Here is an 11,853-nt window from a genome sequence, read left to right as displayed (position 1 = left end):
ATAGTTCCCATTAAATATATTTTATTCCATTTCTCTATTTAGTGAAAATTTTTTGTATTACCAATACTGAAGACAGAATTAATACCTATCTTTAAGCTACAGATATTATTATATCAAGGCTTTAGCTAATACAGTGAAAATTCAAGGGACGTTATTTGACAAATAACACACTGATGATGATGATGATGATGATAGATTACATAATAGATGATAGACAGATGATAGATAGATGGACAAACAGGCAGGCAATAGCAGTAGTAAGGGGATACCCATTTATCCTTGATCAGTTTCCTACCTTACATTTTAAAAAGTTATCGATCACACTACATTTTTTTTTAGAGAGAGTGCGCAAGCCAGAAAGAAGGGCAGAGGAGGAGAGAGAGAGAGAGAGAGAGAGAGAGAGAGAGAGAGAGAGACTTTGAAACAGGCTCCATGCTCAGCACAGAGCAGGAGCCTGACATGGGGCTCAATTCCATGTCCCTGGGATCATGACCTGAGCTAAAATCAAGAGTTGGATGCTCAGCTGACTAAGCTACCTAGGCATCCCCATGAATATTTATATAGTGCTAATTTATATATGTATAGAATATATTTTATATATTAATCATATCTGTATATAATTTATATAATAATTATTGTTATAAAACACTATACCAATTTAGGGGATTTGGCACTATATAAAATACATGTGCCTGGATCAGTGTAACTTACAGGCTCAGGTACAACCAAATAAAGATTTTGTTGAGAGACAATTCCCCATATGTCTTTCATGTTTCTGTGAGTTTCTGCAAAGTCACTAATGGATTAAGTCCTTTGCTTCTAAGGATCTTTGTATGGCAAACAGCTTTGGAAAAACAGAGATAGTGTCTTTCTCTGGAGCAAAGGACAGATATACTTACAGTCCATTATAAGAGATTCAGGATCCGTAACCTCAGGGTTCTTCTTTTAAAATGCAATTTAGCAGGGGTGCCTGGGTGGCTCAGTCAGTTAAGTGTCCAACGGTGTCCGACGCTTGATTTCAGCTCAGGTCATGATCTAAGGGTTGTGAGATCGAGCACTCCAGCAAACTCTATGCTGAGCATTGGAGCCCGCTTCAGATTCTCTCTCTCCCTCTCCCTCTGCCCCTCCCCACCTCATGAGCACACACACAAGCTCTCTCTCCGTCTCTCTCTCTCTCAAAGAAAAAATGAAACTTAGCAGCCACTGTGGACAACAGTATGGAGTTTCCTCAAAAAGTTAAAAATAGAGCTACCCAATGATCCAATAATTGCACTACTGGATATCTACCCCCAAAATAAAAAAATACTAATTCAAAAGGTTACATGCACCCCTGTGCTTATAGCAGCATTATTTACAATAGCCAAATTATGGCAGTAGCCCAAATGTCTATCCATAGATGAGGTGATATATATATACACACATACACATACACCCAATGGAAATTATTCAGCCATAAAAAAGAATGAAATTTTGCCATTTGAAACAACATGGATGGAGTTAGAGAGTATAATGCTAAGCAAAATAAGTCAGTCAGAGAAAGACAAATACCATGTGATCTTGCTCATAGTAGAATTTAAGAAAGAAAATAAATGAACAAAAGGAAAAAAAAGAAGAGACAGAGGCAAACCGAGAAACAGATTCTTAATTATAGATAACAACTGATGTTTACCAGAGGGGAGGGTGTTGGGGATGGGTTAAACAAGTGATGGGGATTAAGGAGGGTACTTGTGATGAGCACTGGGTGATGTATGGAGTGTTGAATCACTAAATTGTACACCTGAAACTAATATAACATGTATGTTAACTGTACCCACTGGTATTACAATAAAAATAAATAAATAAAATGCATCCTAGTGCACAGATAGGCATCCATCCAGGCCCATCCACATCACTTCTGCGAGACTTGGGGGCAAGAAGAACTGATACATGTAGGCCAGCATTCATGCTGCTGCTGCTTCCTGGGTAATGGGTTCCTTCATCTCTGAGCCAGGATTTGTCCCTCAGCCAGGGTACTCATATGTTCAGCCAGCATCCATGAAACTTGTTCGTTTGCAAGTAGGTTAAAATCTCAGACCCTTCACAGTTCTGGATACATAAGATTGCTATTATCAACAGAATTCTCCCAAGAAAGCTCATTATTGCTTTAGTTCTAAGGTGCCCTTATTTAGGAGATGCCTCATTGATTTAATAACAGCATTCAACAGTGGGGTGAAAACTAAGGTACTTAAGGCACACATTTAATATACAACATATTCCAATTTCAAAACAATTATCAGTGTGTAAAAATATCAAAATTAAGCAAAAAAGTATTAACTTTGAAGAATTGAAGATCAACCTGGAAATCTCAAAAAGAATTTTTTGACATTCTCATTCACTTATTTGACAAATATAAATTGATTATCTCTTATATGCCAGGAATGGCTCTAGGGGATAGATAAGATAAGAATTCCAACTCCCATGAAACTTCCATTCTAGAGGGGAAATTAGTTGGTAAAGATGAAAGTAAAATATATAACGTACTATATATTATGATTAGTGTCAAGAGAAAGAAAGTAAAGAAGGGAATGGGAAATGTTGGGAAGGGACATTGAATCATTTCAAAGAGGGACTAAGAAAGTCTTCGGTGAGATTATTATTGAGTAAAGATGTGAAAAAGTGTGGGACTCAGCTTTGCGGATATCTGAAGGACTAGCATTCTGGTCAGAGGAAATTACAAATGATACTCAGACAGGCTCAGTTAGGAGGCCAGTGTGACTGAATTAGTGTGATCTAGAGAGTAAGAGCACATGAAGTCAGAGAGCTATTGGTGGAGAGTTTCCAGACAGAGGAGATAAGGGAAACATTGTGTAGGGCCTTGAGTTCATCATACGGATTTGGCTTTTTTTACAAGACTGAGATGAGAAGCCAATGGATGGCTTTGAAAAGAGAAAAAATATAACGTATCTGTATTAGGCTTCTCCAGAGAAACAGAATATCTATTTGTATTTATTTTTATTTATAGGTACATTATAAATTTTTATATTACGTATTTATATTTGTATTATTCATATCATATCATATCATATCATATCATATCATATCATATCATATCATAAGAGAGTTATTTTAAGGAATTGGCTCAAGTGGCTATGGAGGGTTGGCAAGTGCAAGTCTGACAGGGGAGGCCAGCAGGCTGGAGACTCAGAAAAGAGTTGCAGTTCAAATCCAAAGGCAGTGTGCAGTAGAACCAGGAAAAGCCCGTGTTGTAGATGAAGTCAAAGGACAGTCTGCTGGGGGCACTTGGGTGGCTCAGTCAGTTAAGTGTCCGACTTTGGCTCAGGTCATGATTTCATGGTTCATGGGTTCACGCCCCATGTCAGGCTCTGTGCTGACAGCTCAAAGCCTGGAGCCTCCTTCGAATTCTGTCTCCTTCTCTCTCTCTGCCCCTCCCCTGCTTTCACTCTGTCTCTCTCTCTCTCAAAAATAAACAAACATTAAAAAAATTTTTTTAATTAAAAAAAAATAAGACAGTCTGCTGAAGAATTTCCTCTTGCTCAGGGGAAGTCAACCCTTTGTTCTATGCAGGCCTTCAACTGATTGAATGAAGCCCACCACATTATGGAGAGACATTTGCTTTTCTCAAAGTCTACCAATTTAAATATAAATCTCATCCAAAAACATCCCCACAGAAACACCCAGATATGTTTGGCCATGTGTCTGGGCACCATGGCCCAGACACGTTGACACATAAAATTAACCATCGCAGCATCTGAAAAGATGAAAGAGGTAGAGGAAAGAACAGAGTTGTTTTGTCAGGTGAAGACAGCAGACCGGCTCCTATGAGTGGCAGTTATAATTAGGTAGATCTGTTTCATATAAAGACATGTTACTTCATAAATTCAAGTAAAGCCTGTGTGATATTTGAAAAAAAAAATTATTACTGCCTTGATAGGCTGAACCAAGTGAACCAGTTTATTTCTATCAATCCCATGATTCTGTGATTTGTTCATGTGATGTAGCAACAAAGTTAATCATAAGGTTTCAAAATTTCTGACTCTCAAACGGAAACATTAGTTCATGTTTCACCAAATGAACCACATCTTCAGGGAAACTCCTGATATTTGGTTCTTAACTATAGTGATAATGTATCAAGTGTCTTAGCTCCGGCTGCCATAACAAAATACCATAGGCTGGGTGGTTCAGACAACAGAAATTTATTCTCTCACCAGTTCTGGAGACTACAAATCCCATATCGAGATGCTGGCCAGTGCAGTTCCTGGTGAGAGCTCTCTTCCTGGCTTATAGATATCTACCTTCTCCCCTGTCTTTACATGACAGGAAGGATGGAAGGAAAGAAGGAAGGAAGGAAGGAAGGAAGGAAGGAAGGAAGGAAGGAAGGAAGGAAGGAAGGAAGGAAGGAAAGAAGGAGGAAAGGAAGAAAGGGAGAGAGAGGAAGGAAGGGAGGGAGGAAGAAAGGGCTCTCATGCCTTTTCTTATGAGGATACCTGTCCTATCAGACAAAGGCCTCCACCATTATGACCTCATTTAACTTAATTACATCCATAAAGACCCCCTCTTCAAATATAATCACATTGCGGGTTGGGACTTCAACATATAAATTGAAGGAAGTCGGGGAGTGGAACATATTCAGTCCATGGTACCAACTATCTCTTTCTGCATATTGCCAACTCAGTAGAATTTATATAAATATAATACAAAATAACTTAATGTGCTCATCAATGTGAAACACATTCTAATACCCCTTCATTCCTGAAGTTGGCAAGATGGGGACCCAGAAAGGTAGAGGCTGTCTTCTGACTTACCAACTTAGTGTGACACATAATGTCCTCACAGAGTGAGCTCTCAGAAAACCCCTGCTGATGACAGTGTCACGTTGCTCACAAATATTCTATTCTGCTCATTCTCATGGTTATCATCTCTAGTCAGTTGTGGTTACCTGGAGCACTGTGCTGAGAGGCTCATTGACAGGGTCACAATCTCCTAATAATATCTGCCAGGGGTATGGCCACATATGTGCCACATACCTATCATGGACATAAAGGACTCTAAACAATGACATATATAATTACACCATTACCCTAGTCTGTTCATTCAACGTACTTATTGTTTTTTATAACAGCAAAAACAATAATAGGGGTTAAGTTAGATAGGTTATCTCTCCTCAATGCAAGAATATACAACCATTAAAAATATGATTTAGATATTTGTTAAATGATGAGGGAAGATGTTTATGATGGATTTATTATGTGAAAAAGTGGATTTCAAACCATATGAAGTATGATCACATATTTTTAAAGTTTATTTATTTTGAGAGAGGCAGAGAGAATGTGAACAGGGGAGGGGCAGAGAGAGGGAGAGAGAGAGAATTGCAAGCAGGTTCTTCCAGGTCAGTGCCGAGCCTGATGTGGGGCTCAAACCTACAAAACTGTGAGATCATGACCTGAGCCAAAACCAAGAGGTGGACACTTAACCCACTGAGCCACCCAGGTGTCCCTGATCACATTTTTAAACTAGATTGTTGAGAGAGGAAGCATGTTAAGAAACTATTTACACAGGTGAATATAAAGCAAATCACAATTTTCTTCCTCCCTCACCTTCTTATTTTCTCTTCCCTTCTACTTCTTGGTGGGAGGAGTTTTGCATTTTGCTGTTATGTCACTATTGCGGTTGTGGTGGTGATTCTTTTTTTCTATTTTATTTTGTTTATGTCTTTTTAAGGTAGGGGAAAAAAAGACATAGAAAATCTGTTTAGCCTAGTAAAGTATCAAATCTATACTATTAAAGTCATCAATATAATGCTAGCTTTTTTTTGCCCTGTAAATGTTTAACTCTGGATAAGCCACAATCCCTTCCAAGGAACCACAGGATAAAAGGCACAGACACCACCTCTCTGGGAGGCAAAGTCAGTCAAATCAAGAAATGAGAAGAGAGGGAAGAAAGGCAAAAATTCTGACAAGAGGGAGGCCAGAAGAAGTCCAACCGAGGCAAACCTGGATGAACAGACACAAAACTCAAAGGAGAAAGCAAAGGACTGTTCTGGTCCTCCTCAGAATGCTGGTATAGGGAAAACAGCTAGTAGTGCCCATTCATAAGCACTTAACCATAATACCCTTCAAGATGTCACTAACATAACTAAAGAGTGTGTGTGTGTGTGTGTGTGTGTGTGTGTGTGTTTGTGTTTTCAGAAAAAAATGTCGGAGACTATATACATCAAGATGTTAACGTGGTGGTGAAACTACGCACCATTTTCATTATTTTTTAATCTGTTTTAATTTTTCTCTACCGCAAACATGCAGAGTTTTGAGTAGGAATTTTTAAATTGTTATTTTTAAATTTTTAAATTGAAAGAATATACATATATAACATAACCTCTTTAAACTAAATGCACGTCTCTGCACTTTATTCTCTTCCTTTATAATACCCTACCCTGAGTTGGAGCTCAGACAGTCAAGTAGCCAACTCTTGGTTTCGGCTCGGGTCATGATCTCACAATTTGTGAGACGGATCCCCATGTTGGGAGAACTGAACTGATGGCACACAGCCTGCTTGGGATTCTCTCTTTCTCTCTCTCTCTCTCTCTCTGCCCCTCCTGCACATGCATGTGCTCTCTAAATAAATATAAATAAATAAATAAACTTAGAAAAAAGAATCCCTTCCCTCAGTGAAGCCTGCCTTGTGATTGGATCACCCATGACATCCTATTGTCTCGAGAGAGTGAAAGAAACTTATTATCATTAAAACCCCCAGCTTTTTTCTGTGTCATATTTTAAAATATGGCTAGTTGATATATAAGCAGTACTTTCATCTCTCTCTTCTACTCCAAAGTTGAGCTTTAAAGAAAATTTTACAATAATACAAGGCACAAACATCAGACACGAACAGTAGTAACCTTTCACTCATGAAAGGTATCTGCTGAGCCCAGCGAGACACTGAACCATAAAATAACTTCCTGCAACACATCTGTATCTCCCAACTAAATACAGAAATTGAAACTAGGAACCAGTAATTTAGGGTAGAATCAAATGCCAAAATTGTTCTGCAGCATGGGTAAGAAAAGAGGTGAGAGGAGCAAAGGGGAAGCTCTGTGCGAGCAGATAGTATAATGAAGTCAACTTTCAAAGTTAACTTCTTCCTTTCCCACGTACTCTAAATGTGACACATCTTTCCCATAGGCCTGCAGATGGTGCTTCAGGGTGGCTCTCACCGATCCCTGAAGGGTAAAACTGGAACTGAAACCCACAAACCTTGCACCTGCAGGGTCAGCTTCATTAACAGTGCTGACCCTTGCTGGTGTCCAAAACTTTTGATCCAAGATGGGTATCTTAAGTCAACCTTGATCTCTTTCTAGTAAAACTTGAGATGGATACTTTCTGATTGACACATCTCACCCAGCAAAGGAAAGTTTAACTACAAATTTATATCTTGGGCCTCAGTTAACATTTTTTTGTTTGTTTCTAAAAAAGACTTAACTGCCACAAAATCATTCCTCTGTCCCTCCTCAGACAAATTCTATCACCCCAACTTTCTGATTTTTACCTTGATTGCAATAAAAGCATGCAGAGAACACAAAGGTAAGGGCAGCTAGCGGTCTTACCACACACAAAATTGCCATTTTCTGCTCTGGGAGCTGTCCTCATGTGTAGGGGAAATCTGGAGAATCCTGGGAATAGCAGAAAGATTAGACCGTATCTACTTTGGGTACAGGAAAACTATGGAATGTAGGTAGAACTTCCAGGAATTACTGAAAAGAAAAAGCATCATGAAGCTTGTCCACAATACTTGTCCCCATTTTACAGAATAAAAAATCTAGGCAGAGAGGTTAATTTGCCCAAATTATATAACTAAATTATAAACATTTCTATAAATACTTTTTCAATATGTAAAGCACATTATACATTTATTGAAGCATTTAGCATTATTGAGTAATTCTCATTCTACCAATATAGGAGCCCATGCTTTAAGAACTAAGGAACAAAATTGTTCATTTTGAATAAGGCTTTGGGCTGGCAGTGAATCCAGATGACGGTTTTATACTATTTGAGAACAGCAGCTCTTTGCATGATAGAAACAAAGCAAACTTGGCCCCAGGGTAGAAAAGTCTGTTCTATTTAAATTCTAAACATCTATCAAATACCTACCATAAACCCATCTCCAGTATTATACTGGTATGCCACAGAGATAAGCCCATCCTCTCTTTTTACAAAATTCTGAAAATCAAATAAGGGTTGAGAAATAACCAACTATAACATAATGCAAAATAAAGAAGTCTCCAACGAGAACTGTAAGTGAGTAACATTTGGAACCTGAGGAAGTAGCAGGGTGACCAAGGAAAATTTCAAGAACTGTTTGCCCAACATTAGCTTTTTAGCCATAACCACAGACATGAGCAGTGTCTCCCCACACCCCCTCCTGCACCCCCACAAAAGAATAAGCTATAACTCCAGGATTGAGTCAGAGATAAACTTGGCCCCTAGATGGTGCTGGCAAGGTAAAAATGATTACAGAAATTCCACAAAGGTTTCTTGGAGAAAGGGTAGACACTCAAAGATCAAAGTAAGGCACAGTAGTGCTTGGTGTCCAGCAGAAGAGAGAATGATTTATACATGGTAGACAAACAGGAAGTCAAAAGAAAAGAGGGGGAAACTAACAAAAAGCGACACAGCTAAAACATAGTTTAAGCCATGTACAGTGGCTTCCATTTGAAGGAGAGATAAATGGAGAGAGAATAAAACCACCAGCATGAGCAGAATAGAAAATTCACGAGCAACATAACACCATCATCAGCAGGAGTTTTCTGAGAACTCACTCTGTGCAGGATGTTGTCACACTAAGTGTGCAAGACAGAGAGAAGACAGCCTTTGCCTTTGAAGAACACACAGTGTAGTTAGGGACCCAGGAAATGCTAAATGAGATGTATATTTAAAAAAATAATGATAATAAGTGTGTTGGGGAGCGGAGGATGAAGTAATCAGAGACCTAGAAACCAAAAGGCAAGCAAGAAAGGGGCTGCGGTGAACCAAGGGTGTGATGGGGCGCTCCAGAGAGAGAGAGAAGTGGGGATTTGGAACACTTCTCAGTGAAAGTAAAGAAAGAGCAATTTGAGATGATATTAAAGAGCTGTAAAGATACTCAAATCAAATAATATTCTGTGGTTCATAACATGTTCACCCACACATACTGAAACTATTTGGGTCCCAGGGACTTTTCCAGGCTATGAAATTGCAAATAGGTCCTCAATGAGTTAGAGAACAGTTCATTGAAGATATGTGAATGCTTAAAAAAAATTCTTATTTTCACTTAAACTCACCATACTTGCCCTACTATGGCTGAAAGGCAGGTCCCATTTTAGAGAACAGAGAATGATGCCTCTAGTACAGTGGCACAATTAATCAGCAACATATTCTGTGAAGATGTTTATCTATGAACTCTGTGTTTCTATGTTTAATCATTGTGCATCTACATACAGTAACATTCAGAGACTACCTTACATGGGGTGGGAGTGGTCTTATATTTAGAAAATGTGAAGTCGATCTCTTGTTTAGAAAATGCAGTGGAAAATGAATATATTCATTTGGAAAGTGCTTTATTTCTGCAAATATGCATTATGCATTTTACTTATGTAATAAATAATTTACTTTCTAATACAATCAAGATTCAATAATCTCCTAAGTATCTTACTGTCCTCTCTGAAGTACCAAATGTATCTCATGCTTCCCATTCAAAATGTATAGAAAACACCTATAAGAACTTCCAAACCACTTTTTTATTGCTTTTTTTGTTTGTTTTTATTATCTTAGAATCACCCTGCTTGGCAACATGTAAAGTTGTTGTGGATATCTGACCAGAGGTGAAAGTAAGCATTTGCCATCTGCGGTAGCTAGAATCACAGGGGTCCCAAAGATGTCCACGTCCTGATCACTCAAACCCGTGAATACGTTGCCTTACAAGGCAGTGGTGACTCTGCAGATGTATTAGTTAAGAATCTTGAGACGGGGAGATGATTTCAGATTATTCAGGTGCTCCAATGTAAGAGTTCTTGTAAGAGGGAGACAAGAGGCTCAGAGTCTGAGAAGGAGATGTGACTATGGAAGCTAAGGTCCGAGTGATAAGAAGAGGGGCCAGGGCCACAAGCCAGTGAATGCAAGCAGCCTCTAGGAGCTAGAGAAGGCGAGGAAACAAAGTCTTCTCTGAAGTCTCCTGAAAGAACACAGCCCTGCCACCCCATTTTAGAGTTCAGATCTCCAGAATACAATAACCCTCTGTTGTTTGAAAACATTAAGTTCATGGTATGGGGCGCCTGGGTGGCTCAATTGGTTAAGCATCTGACTCTTGATTTCGGCTCAGGTCATGATCTCATGGTTTGTGGGATCAAGCCCTGAGTTGGACTCTGCACTGATAGTGAGAAAGGTGCTTCAGATTTTCTCTCTCTCTCTCTCTCTCTCTGTCCCTCCCCCAATTGTGTTTGCTCTGTCTCTCTCTCTCTCAAAATAAATAAACTTTTAAAAAAAAGCATTAAGTTCTTGGTAGTTTGTTAAAACAGCAATGGGAAACTAATACATGATTCATTTTGAAAGTCAAAATCCTGTGTTTACTCAGCACATCTTACTGACTCTGGGTCAAGTCTACAGAACACATACAGGAAGCTGTTCTCCACTAATGGAAAGACACTGAGGAGGACTATCAACCAGCCACAACCATTTACAAGGAAGCTTTAAGGGGCTGGATGGATGAAATGTAAATTAAAATCTAGGACTCCAACCTCACTATGGTCTAATCAACTAGCAATGTTTAGCAAACTTCTGCTGTAGAAGGCAAGATAGTGAATATTTTTGGTTTTGTGGGTCATACAGTCTCTGTCACAACTAAATTCTGATGTAGTGCAAAAGCAGCCATAGACAATGTAAAAATGAATGGATTAGCTGGCTGAGTTCCAATAAAACTTTATTAATGAAAAAGGTAGTGGATCAGATTTGGCCATAAGCTAACCCCAGAACTACACATTGACATCAGTCAGTAGTAATACACAAGGTTAAATAGTTCTCCTTCACAAGGGCTTAATACCTAGGGAGATTTAGAACTTATGGATGGAAACTTTTGCCTAAACAAAGGAAAAATCTGGAGAATCCACACCAACATACCAGAACAGTCTAAGATACCAGTATGAAAAAGACTTAGTACATGGGATTAAAGGGGCATTTATCACCAAGTCTAGCTAGGGAATTAGAAGAAGTCTAAATTTGCATTTCAGGATCCTATCTGTTACAACGCATTTCTTCCAACCCTCATTCACCCCTGACCACTCCGGATCATCCCAGATTTTCTCTTACAAAAGAGAAAGAATTCTTCACTCTTAATGTCACTATGGCAAAGCTTAATTTCAACTCATAGGCAAGGCTTATAGCCAACATAGGGGGGGAGGTATACACACTGCCTATCCTCCTTTGTTCTCTGTGTACAATTTAGTTCCTGGATTTTCTACTCCGGAGCATATGAAATGTTTCAACTCCAATTATCTCCACAGGAATGAGGGCTTTCCCCTCCCCTTATATACAGTTCAGAGGGAACTGCATATCCACTGTGATAGTAAAAGATTTCTTTAAAGAGGGAGAAGAAGCCTCCCTATAACAAAAGCGTTTTCGATAAACAATTTCCCCAGTATTTTCAGTTATTGCATTTAGTATCCTTTCCTCAAAAGAAATCACATGAAGAGTTCTGGAGAAAAACGCAAAGATTCTTATTTTAATTTCAATCACTCTTCTAAAGGCCTAGAGTCATTGCCCTAAAAACAAGGTCCAAATGCTACTTATCTTGCTCCCCACCACTCCCTCTGCTTACAAGTGTTTCTCTGTTATT

The sequence above is a fragment of the Panthera tigris genome, chromosome C1 (genome assembly GCF_018350195.1).
Source record: "Panthera tigris isolate Pti1 chromosome C1, P.tigris_Pti1_mat1.1, whole genome shotgun sequence".
Taxonomy (NCBI): Eukaryota; Metazoa; Chordata; class Mammalia; order Carnivora; family Felidae; genus Panthera; species Panthera tigris.
The sequence above is the reverse complement of the archived record's forward strand: the minus strand, read 5'-3'. Positions refer to the sequence as shown.